General features: G+C 44.8%; 1 protein-coding gene across 12 annotated transcripts in view; it reads right to left on the reverse strand.

The window, feature by feature from the left end:
- PDZD2 (PDZ domain containing 2) overlaps positions 1 to 10,388 on the reverse strand; it is a 385,588-nt gene that overhangs the window by 66,081 nt on the left and 309,119 nt on the right. The gene's annotated exons all lie outside the window — the stretch shown is intronic.

Consider the following 10,388-nt stretch of genomic DNA (forward strand, 5'->3'; position numbering starts at 1 on the left):
AACTTGGTATACCATTTGGACAGGTTTTAGATGAAGAGTAACTGGTCATGTTGAAGACGTTGTGGTTAAATTCTGATTTGCTGCCTCTTCCAGATCCACATGAGCTGTGCTCTGAGTTCCTTCTTTTCCAGGAGTGGTGCTGAGCTCATGCTGATGTGCTAAGTATTTCTAAGGGCATGTACTTCTTGAAGTACCTGGAAAGCTGAGATGTGCTCTGTGGAGGCCGCATGAGAAGCAGGAACAAGAGGATGTCCCGGGCTCACCCATGATCACCTAGAGCAGGGGCTGTCAAACTGCCGCCTTGCGGCCAAATCTGGCCCAACACCCGTTTTCATGAAGTTTTATTAGAGCCCAGTCATGTCCATTCATTCACTTATTGCCTATGGCCGCTTGTGCGCTACAAAGGCAAGCGAGCAGTTACCAGAGACACTGTTTGGCCAGTAAAGTCTGAAATGTTTACAAGCTGAACTTTACAGCTGCCAACCTCTCATGGAGCTCAGACCCCAGCCCTATCCGAAGTTCACTGTGAACGAACTTGAGAATTTTTAGGAAACATAACTTAGGGTACGCTGAAGCGAAGGCACTGACAAGTACAGACATCTTAAGCGGGCAAGGCTGAAGGGTCTACCATGGTATTTCCTCTGAAAACATCTTTGTCGTGCAGGCTTTGTGAGTTTATCTTTTAGTTCCATTTTTAAAAGATACCAATAAGAGTCCAACACCAATTTGGAGGACGGTTGGAGAACAGAGGAACACATTACACACACTCCAAGGGCACAATCAGAAACAATCCAGAACGTGGGAAACTTTTTAGGGCAAGGCGTTTAACTCTGGACATGTTCTGTCCAAAATGGCAGCCGCTGGCCACGCACCTGCTGAGCATTGGACATGCGGCTAGTCTGAATGGAGATGTCCTGTAAGCACAAAATACACACCAGATTCCAAAGATTGGGTACAAAAACAGTGAATTAGCTCATTAAAAATATTTATATTGACTTTTGTTGAAATAATAGCACTTGGTTTATATTGGATTGAACAAAATATATTTAAATTAAAAAAAAAAAGAAATGTTTTTCTCCTTCTAGGCTGACGTTAAATAAAAATAAAATTCCTTTTTAAAATTAAAATCTAATGATAAAGAAAAAAAAAGATACCAATAAGAAACTCACTTGAAAAAAATAAGGATTCTCTTTTTAAAATGCATATATTTTGCTAAGTGTCATAGGATTATGGGCCACCACTTGATTAAATTGAATCACCATCTGATTAAATTGGTTTAATCAGATTTCTTTACTAACAAACATAGTGCTTGGAAGAAATGGGAAGGGTTTTGTTTGTTTTTTTTTTGGTCTTTTTGTTGTTGTTGTTGTTGGTGGTGGTGGTAGTGAAAGGGAAGAAAACGACTTGGAGAAGAAGAAAGGATTCTTGGGAGCCTGGAACCTCTTCGGGGAGACTGTGGGTACCTTAGGGAGGGACTTTAGAATATGAGGGCGCTAAGCTCTAGGAAACATGTGAAAAAAGGGACCAGCAAGTGAGGAGTGGGCAACAGAAAGCTGCAGAGTTCAAAGGTAAACAAAATCTCCTTCAAAATGTTGCTTTAGATTGGCCTTGCTTTCAGGGGTGGAAAGGGGAGAAAACTCATTTCATTCTTCTCTACCACCAAGGAGCCCTTAGCTCGCCAAGCTGTATGGCTCAGAGAACCGAGCACTCCAATTGGCCAGCTGGCCCTGCTGCCTTCCTCCACTGACCATTCAGTAACGCTGCTTCCTGCCTTTCCATCTTCATAGCCACCCTCCTTCCATCCAGGCTCTGACTGCTTCTCAGTGGGGCTACCGGAAAGCTTCCAAATTCATCTCTCCACCTCCAACTGCCTTTCTTCCTCTAACTCACTGCTTCATAAACTTAAAACAAAAGATCTGACCCTGTCTCTCAACCATCAATGAGTCACAGTGCTTGTAAAGTAAGTCATAATTTCTTAGTCTGGAACTGAAAGCATGGGCTGAACATTTGTGCTTAAGACATTATTTGTTGATCCTTGAACAGGCCTTACAATGTCCTATTTGTGGACCACTATACAATGTTATTTTTCTGCTCTAGAATGTCACCCATTTTTGTGGGTGTTCCTGTGGAATCCTATGGAATAGTCAAATACCACCCCATCCATTGAACCCTCCCTGATCACTGGAAGGAATCAGATGTCACTCCTCTAGGTCATATATAGCATATGGCTCCTAAGGATGTATTACACAGAAGAGGGGGAACATGAGAAGTAAAGAAATAACCACAATTCATTATGGAATATAAGGATTGTAAGACAGGAAGGCTGTGTGAGTTATGTCTGTATCCCCCAAAACCCCCAGCAGGGTGCTCCCATGGACGGCAGTCAAGCTGGCTGGGTCCAGTGTTGATTCAGACTACGTTTATACTTGGTTATGGGCACCTGAATGTCATGTGATCAACTTCTGAGGTTGTATCTGGCATCAGCGGGAGAGTGTTAGGAAGAATTAGAGATGTTTGCTCTGGGAGCCGAAGAGGCTGTGTGTGTGTGATATGTAGGTCACCTAGCTGCCATCACTAGCTTACAAGGTAATTCCACCAATATTTATTAATAGATTTGTTTTTAGGGGAAATAAATTTGAATATCCAAACAACAGTTTTACCAGCACATTTACCCATTTATATACATCAGGAGGTGTCTTTCTGATTCTTAAGTGCTAAAATGTGAGAAACGGATGAATGCAGTTGGCAATCAGAGGAAGGAGAGATGACAGAAGGCTGGAGTAATTAGAAAAGTCTCTGAGGAGTGAGGGACGTCAGAACCTTGACAGTCAGGAGCAGAAGGAAGGATATTTCAAGTGAAGCAATAAGAGCAAGAACCAGAAGGAAGAGCCATGGTTTTTCTTTTCTGCAAATGTCACTTACTGAGCTGAATCAGTAACTTACGTAAAGAGCTGGGCCAGCAAAACCAAGCAAACAAACAGCAAACACCGAGCCAGGCAAGGAAACACTTGGGTGGGGAGAATTCTATTCATTTTCAACAGCTCTATTGCTTTGAGAAATTTCTGCCCTGGATTCCACAGGGCAAGTTCTGCTCTTATATTGTGCTTTGTTTTTATTTCTCAGCTCTGTACTACCGTGTTGTGTAAGATGTGGTAAACAAGAGAAAATGACCAAAGAAAACTCCAAATGCTCCACTGCTCATGAAGTGTTCAAGTGAGGTGTTCTTTGTTTTGCTTTTAGGACTCATTGCCTATTTGTCTAACTCATCTACACACTGTCAAAGGTGATTTCGTCATTTGCCTGAAAAAACCAACACAATAACTGGAATTGAAACTATGTAGGGATATCCTGTCTCTCTTAAGAAAGTAAGAATTTGACTGTGTGTATCAGCACTATCTCCATTGACAGTCTCAAAAGCCACCGACATCTCAAGGATTTCTGTTACCTTAACGGCTGATCGAAGCTCATAAACAAATAAGATAGATTACCTGAGATATATGGGGCACAAATGAGTCACATCACCTTGTTTTTTTCCCCTCTGGAGTTGCCATCATTTTGTCTATGGCAGAAGAAAATTGTATTTCAGTTTCATTTCTCAACTGCCGCTTTCCTTCAAGTCTTAATACATTCTACTTTACATTTCAGTGTGAGAACTACAGATTTAAACTCCCAAAGGACATATAAAACTAAATTAACAGGGGTGATATTTATAAGAGGAACATTCAGGGGAATGGCTGAAATAAAGGGAAGGGCTGAAAGGCATCTCGGAATACTGTACAGGAATGCAGAAAGATGGGAAGTATCTTATCTGAACAGATAAGGTCACTTCATGACTTCCATGGTATTATTTTCATAAAAAGAAATTAATTTGAGGGCAAAGAAACTATTACATGCTCTAGTCGTCCATATTTTATTTTCAGTGAAATTTGAAGGAATTTTTCAAAACCAAAAGATGATAAGGTTGATTGCACTCTGGGGGGCTGTTGTTAACTGCATATCATAATGCTTCATGCTGTGCTGTCAACCTTTGGACTGTGTAGCCAGCAGGCACCCCCAACATAGATTCATAAGTTACAACCCTCTGCTATTGTACTAATGTATACATACACCATACAGCACAAAACCATCTAAAATGAGATAAAAATCTATATAAGTTCTAATACTTTCCTCTCACACTCCAAGGACCCATCTGGCTCCCCCCCCATGTGTGCTTACCCCACCCACTTTGGAGACCACTGCAGTATGAGGCTATAGAATACAATATTTGCTTTTCTATGCAGATCATATGAGCTGTTTACTTCCTTGAGAATTGCAAACTGCTTGGATGAAAATGCAGCACAGAGCCAGGTAGCGAGTTGGAACAAGCCCCAGGAAATGTGCCACAGGAACAAGCCTAATTCAAACTTCAGCAGTTTTCTGGGTAATTCATCCAGGCCAAATAATTATTCTTATCTTATTTTCCCCCACCCATTTAAATACTCACTTCATCTCCTTAAGTATGAGACCAAAGCAAACAAAAACCACCCCCAAATGTAAATCTGACTTTCTTAGACCAGCAAGAATTGCAGCCTTCTCGTTCTTATCTTGCTCTGGCAATGCTACGGGCTGTATTGAGTTTCAAGCGGCCTCCTAGAGATGGCCGTGCCAGTTGAAGTGTGGCCTAAGGAACGTTTAAGTGAACTGAGAACCTACTCGGGGAAGTCTAGGACTCTGGGGGGGAGAAGAGAGGGTAGTTCACATTTTTGGGACAGAAAAATGTACAACTCGGGGAGCTGGCGATCAGTATGTACTGCTGCCTGCTTCGGGCTGGCACCAGGAATAACAGTTTCCGCATCAATACCACGGGTCTATATACCAGGGTGGCTGCGAAGGTGATGAGAACCATGACGTGCGAGCAAGTCTGTGCTCACGAAGGATCCACAGCAGGCTGGGAAACCTGTGCTTCCAAATTTCCGTGAACACCACAAATACCTTGGCCTTGTACCCTCCTATCCTAAAGTACAGAAAGGAGGAGACAGTTGGGGGCCTAAAACCTTATCTCAAAGCCATGCACAGATAGGTCTCTGGCCTCCTCCAGTCCCCAGCCAGGAGACACTTAGGAGCCCTGCCGCTTTGTGTCGTGTCATGGAAATTGCCACATGGGCAACAGAGGGATGTGTTCGACCCTGCTGCGTAGACCGTGGAGATCTGATGATCAGCTAAACCACACCCCCCCACCCCTTGATTTTAGACATACGTAAGAGTGTGGAGCTTCCTGTGTCCATTTATGTGTCTGTAACACAGTTATTCCCCTTACGTCTGTGAAGCGCCAAGGACGCTTTTCTTGGTGTGTTCACCTTTTCTTTCCTTTCTTTTTTTTCCCCCTTGTAACTGACTTGAGCCATAATGTGATTCGTCTGGGGAATAAGTTTGCCGTGAGCGGAGCTCAGCAGTCTTCTCTCTCACCATGGATTTCTAGGCTATAAAATGCAAAGTTCGGACCAGCTAATCCCGTGATTCCCTGTAGCTGTTTATCAGAACCTGCATCTTTGAGACACACAATCCCTCGCTCCTTTCCATGGTGCCTCCTTGCCTAGTCTTTGCACTCACATCCTACTTACCGCTTCACCAATGCCCTTGGGAGGTGCAGTCCCTTGTTATTGCTACTGTCGATTCATTAAAAATCAGTCCTAAGTTGCCTTTCGAGCTGCTTGCAGCTTTTAAATCTAAACAAACCAAAAATAAGAAATCTACTCATTTGTTAATCAGGTGCTACCATGAATGTCTTGTTTTAAGGGAAGGGACGCTGAGTCCTCCCAACGCTATACGTGGGAAAGCAATTTCTACATCACTTATATCTGTACCCTCGATGGAAACCCCCAGAAGGGAGAGGCAGACAGACTTTCTAGTTAGTGCCTGCTATGTGCCGTGCCCATTTTAAATTCTTGGTGTGCTGGGGAAGATGCGCAAGTCAGTGGAAGGTGAACAAATCTTACGATGAGAGGTATGCAGGGGCATTAGGGAATGAGAGGGTACAGCAACCATACACCTGTCTGCCCACCTGGCCAACATATTGAGCACTTGGGATACACAAGTGAGCAAACCTGATGTGGGTCCTGCCTCCATGGATCACCTACTAATAGGGGAGGATGATATTAAGCAAACTGTCACATGAATAAATGTATCATTATAATCTGTGTTAAGGGTCAAGCAGGCAATTACAAGATGTATTACATTCTAGGGGCTCAGGCATGAAGGATGTATGTATCCAGGAAGACTTCCTGGAAGAGGTGAATCCTGAAGTTAGATAAGTAGGAAGAAGAACCCTAACAAGAAGGGAAGAGCGTTCCTGACCCAGGAGAATGAGGACATCTTTAAGCAGTGGCTGCCACCGCCTTGTGCTCAGAACCCCAGAGCCCACTGCTGCCCTTATGAGCAGCCTGTCGTAACAGCCGCCTGGGCCCCTCCAGGCTTGCAGGAAAGAACATTCACTCTCCTCACAAAAAAACTCAGGAGCCCTGTGCCAGGGTCTCTCTGCATTAATAGTTTTACTCTGTGAAGATCTGGTTTTCAGCCAGACACTGGGCTCTCCCTGTTTTAAAACGAATCACAAGCTAACGCACTTGGTGCTCACTGGTCTCTGCCTTACATTCAACCCACCAGAGAAACCCAGCTCAGGCCCCAGTGTCCCATCCAGGGCAGCCTGACTCAACCAGAAAGGGTCCTTTTGGATGCTGCAGTACAAATCCTCAATGCCCAGACACTTGTGGAAACATTTAGAGCAAACGCTTTATCAATTATTCAATCCAAATAAAACACGAGGGCTCCTCTCCTTTTCCTTCTATATCTGGATGGAGATCTACCTCAGGGGGTGATGACTTTTCCAGAAGGCTGTGATTCAGGTTCTCATACCTCCTGACTATTGCACCAACGAACAAAGAATCGAACACCGATAGCAAACTTACAGAGCTGTCAGATCCAGCTTGGGTCTTCTTTCCTTTGGAGAGCTGAGGTCCTTTATTCCTGCTTAAAACCTAATCATCCAAAAGATCTCCAAGATTCTCCCAAACTGCTGATTCCAAAGACATTAGAACTGACTCCCGGTGCCAAAGGAAACCGGATACAGGTCTGCTGATGGATGTGCGAAGCAAACTCTTCCTAGCTGAGCTTTCACAATTGCAGATCGGCAAAGGCAATCTGTACTCCCATTTTTGTTGTTGTTGTTGTTGTTAAAAATATAAAAAGGGAGATGGGCTTCCAATCGCTTCAGAGGTATCACCACCCATTTCATCCTGTAATCCTGAAAGTCTTCTTCTTCTCATTTTAAAAAGAGCCACTCTCTCAGAAAGCCAGAGCACGGATCTTTTTCTCCCTCTGAATAATCTCATTTTTTTTTTAAAGATGAACTGTAATGATTTACACTTGAGAAAGGAACACACTTTTCTGAATAGCCAATAATAACCCATATGCCACTCATTTTATTGGAGGGCTGTCCAAACCACCTGGAGGGCTTATTGAAAAACAGATTGCTGGACGCCACCCTCCGAGGTTCTGAGTCAGCAGGGGTGGGACCCAAGGATCTGTATTTTTAACAAGTTTCTAGGTGCCACTGATACTGCTGGTCTGGGCACCACACTTTGAGAATCACTACTCTAAGGATAGCTTTATGATCAAGACATACGTACCAAGTATGTACTGAATATAAGGTACTGCTTTGGTACTGGGGCCCAAAGAGGTACACCTGACTTCAAAATGTACAAACCTTAAGTATTTTCTTTCTTTCCCCAAAGAGATATGCAATAACAAATAAATAGAAAACAGCAGATGCTAGAAGCCAGGGGAGCAGTGCTTAGCATATTTGGGAGAGAGAGAGAGAGATGACTGTAGGTGCTTCAAGCAGAGGGAGGCATCACCGGTAACTTTGACCTTCATTTGGTCTTTGAGAGGAAGGTAGTGCTTAGATAACCTGAGAGGAGGGCATATGTGTAACACCACAAAGCAAAACCATCTCAGTTCCTTTCAACCTCAACTCCCTTTTCCATGGGATCCTGGCAAACAGCAGCAGAATTACGGCTCATGCCCTCTGCAGGCTTAAGGGCTCAGCGGCACCACTCCAGCAGGGTTCCAAGTAGGCAAAACCTGCAATCGAGCTGAGTCCCCTTCAACTGGCCACAAAGTCCGGAAGAGAATTGCTCTCCCTTATTCTCTCCAATCAATGGTAAGGCCAGGTCTCGCAGTGTGGCAGTGGCCCAGAGTGCTGCCATCCTAACTGATGGAAGAGGTAGAGGCCAATCCCTCTGAAGAGCGGACGGAGAGGGACCCAGGCAGGGCATGTGCTGAGGGCAAGAGGGAAGCGGAGGAGTCCGAGGCTTGGGAACCAGGCTTGTGTCCGTGAGGACATAAGAGGACCGGCTGAGCTCTGAGGGAAGGACTGGAAGCGGTCAAGGAATGACAGGAGCTCATAGGAGAATCCCTCCCTCCCTCCCGCCCCCTATTATAGTCCAGGCAGTGGACTGTCCCAGGCATAGACAGATGCTGAAGGCATCACAGCCTTTGAAATGTTTAGATGTAATGAGAAAGACAGAACAGTAAAAAGATAAATTATGAAAACAAGATGGTGAATGCTATGATGGAAATTTCCACACAAAGCTATGCAAGCACAGGACACAGACCAAGTAACTCTGGGGGTCCGGGAAAGGTTTCCTTATGGGGAGGAGTAACATTTGGGCTGGGTCGACAAGGATCTTGCCAGGCAAAGAGGGTCTTCTAGTTAGAAGGGATAGCGAATGCAAAAGCACAAAGTAGCAGCCTGGAGAATGTGGAGCTCACAGTGCTAAGAGGTGTGTGCATGTGTCCAGCGCTTCTGGGAACACATATAAATAGCAGAAAAGGCAGCACAGGCAGGCTGGAGCTGATGGCAGTCCATGTTGAGGAGTTGGGATTTTAACCTCAGTGTGATGGTAAGCCACTGAATGATTTTAAACCGTGAACGACACGGCCAGGTTCTCATTTAAAAATTGTCATTGCAGAGCTGAAGACAAAGTGGAGAAGACAGACTTGAGGAAGAATGACTGATCAGGGGGACCGGACCACAGCTGGTATGGAGAAAGAGCTCTACTTAAGATATTTCCGACACCAAATTGCGGTCTTCAGTATTGGCTATGGTGGTGGGTGGTGGGAGACAGCCCTGTCACAGAAGCCAGACCCCACGGAGATGGATGACAATTGTGCAAATGACTATGGAATCTCGCTGTCCCATTCCTGTTCTCCTTTTCCTGCCTCTATTCCTCAAACTTGATATTCACCATATGGTTTTATCCCGAGCATGGCTGGAGCTTTTTGAAAGGAAAATCTCATTGCTGTTTATTGTAGCCATGAAAAATAAATCATAAGGGTGCTCCTGGCAGGTCCTTAGCATTTGTATTACATTTGCTCAGCCTAAGTGCTTGGAGCACAGCACCACTTACAGGTGCAAAACTAGTCAATGTCTGAGTGGAATTTGGCAGCAGGTTTAATCATTCTCATCTGTGCAATAAAAGGCTGGGTAACCTAGTTGATTAAAACAGAACCAGGTTTCTTTCACTTAAGGTGGTTCATTAGTGTTTAAAAATTACAAAGAGTCTTGGATTATAAATACAGAACTAAAAAACATATAAGTGTATTTTTTCTCAGTAGTTCAGCACCATTATAAGGCACAGAGGGCAGACCCTGGGTAGGCGGTGAAGTCCGGAAGACATCGTGGGCTGGCTGCCCACCTTTTGGCTGGCCTTGCAGGGCCCTGCTTCAGGCCTGGCTCTCCTGCTGGAAACCAGAGCTCAAGAGAATGGCTCACAAATGATGGATGTTCACGCACGGGTGGTGAGCCAGGGAAGAAGCACGGGTGTCCCCTCCTCTGTGAGTGCTTTGTGACGGGAACAGAGCAGAAGGTGAAGTGGGGTGAGGTGGTGTCTGAGACACGGAGAAGGGAGAGCTGTCAACGCAGGATCAGTTCTGCTTTCTCCACCGACAATAATGTGTTTGGGAGTGGTGTATGACAAGCCAAGAAAACAATATGTGATTAACAGGTAAACTATTTTTTAAGATAATGCCATTGGTGATCCTGGGAACTGGACACTGCTAGAAGTGTAAAACAGTACAATCTCTCTGGAGAAAACCTTTGACTAAGCAATTCTAAGGAGATCCAAATGGCAGAAAGAGGGCACCCTCCCCATGGCTGGTTGGATAGGGAACAAAGGCTAAGAAGAGTTTACACAAAAAAATGACACATCTAGGGCCGGCCGAGTGGCACGATGGTTAAGAGCTGGCTTGGGGTGCCAGAGGGCCCCGGTTCGGATCCCACATATGAGGGCCAGTGACACTGCCCTCTACAGCTAAGATGCTGAACAATAGCTCAACCTGGAGCTGGGCTG

This window comes from Hipposideros armiger, unplaced genomic scaffold (genome assembly GCF_001890085.2).
Source record: "Hipposideros armiger isolate ML-2016 unplaced genomic scaffold, ASM189008v1 scaffold_117, whole genome shotgun sequence".
NCBI lineage: Eukaryota > Metazoa > Chordata > Mammalia > Chiroptera > Hipposideridae > Hipposideros > Hipposideros armiger.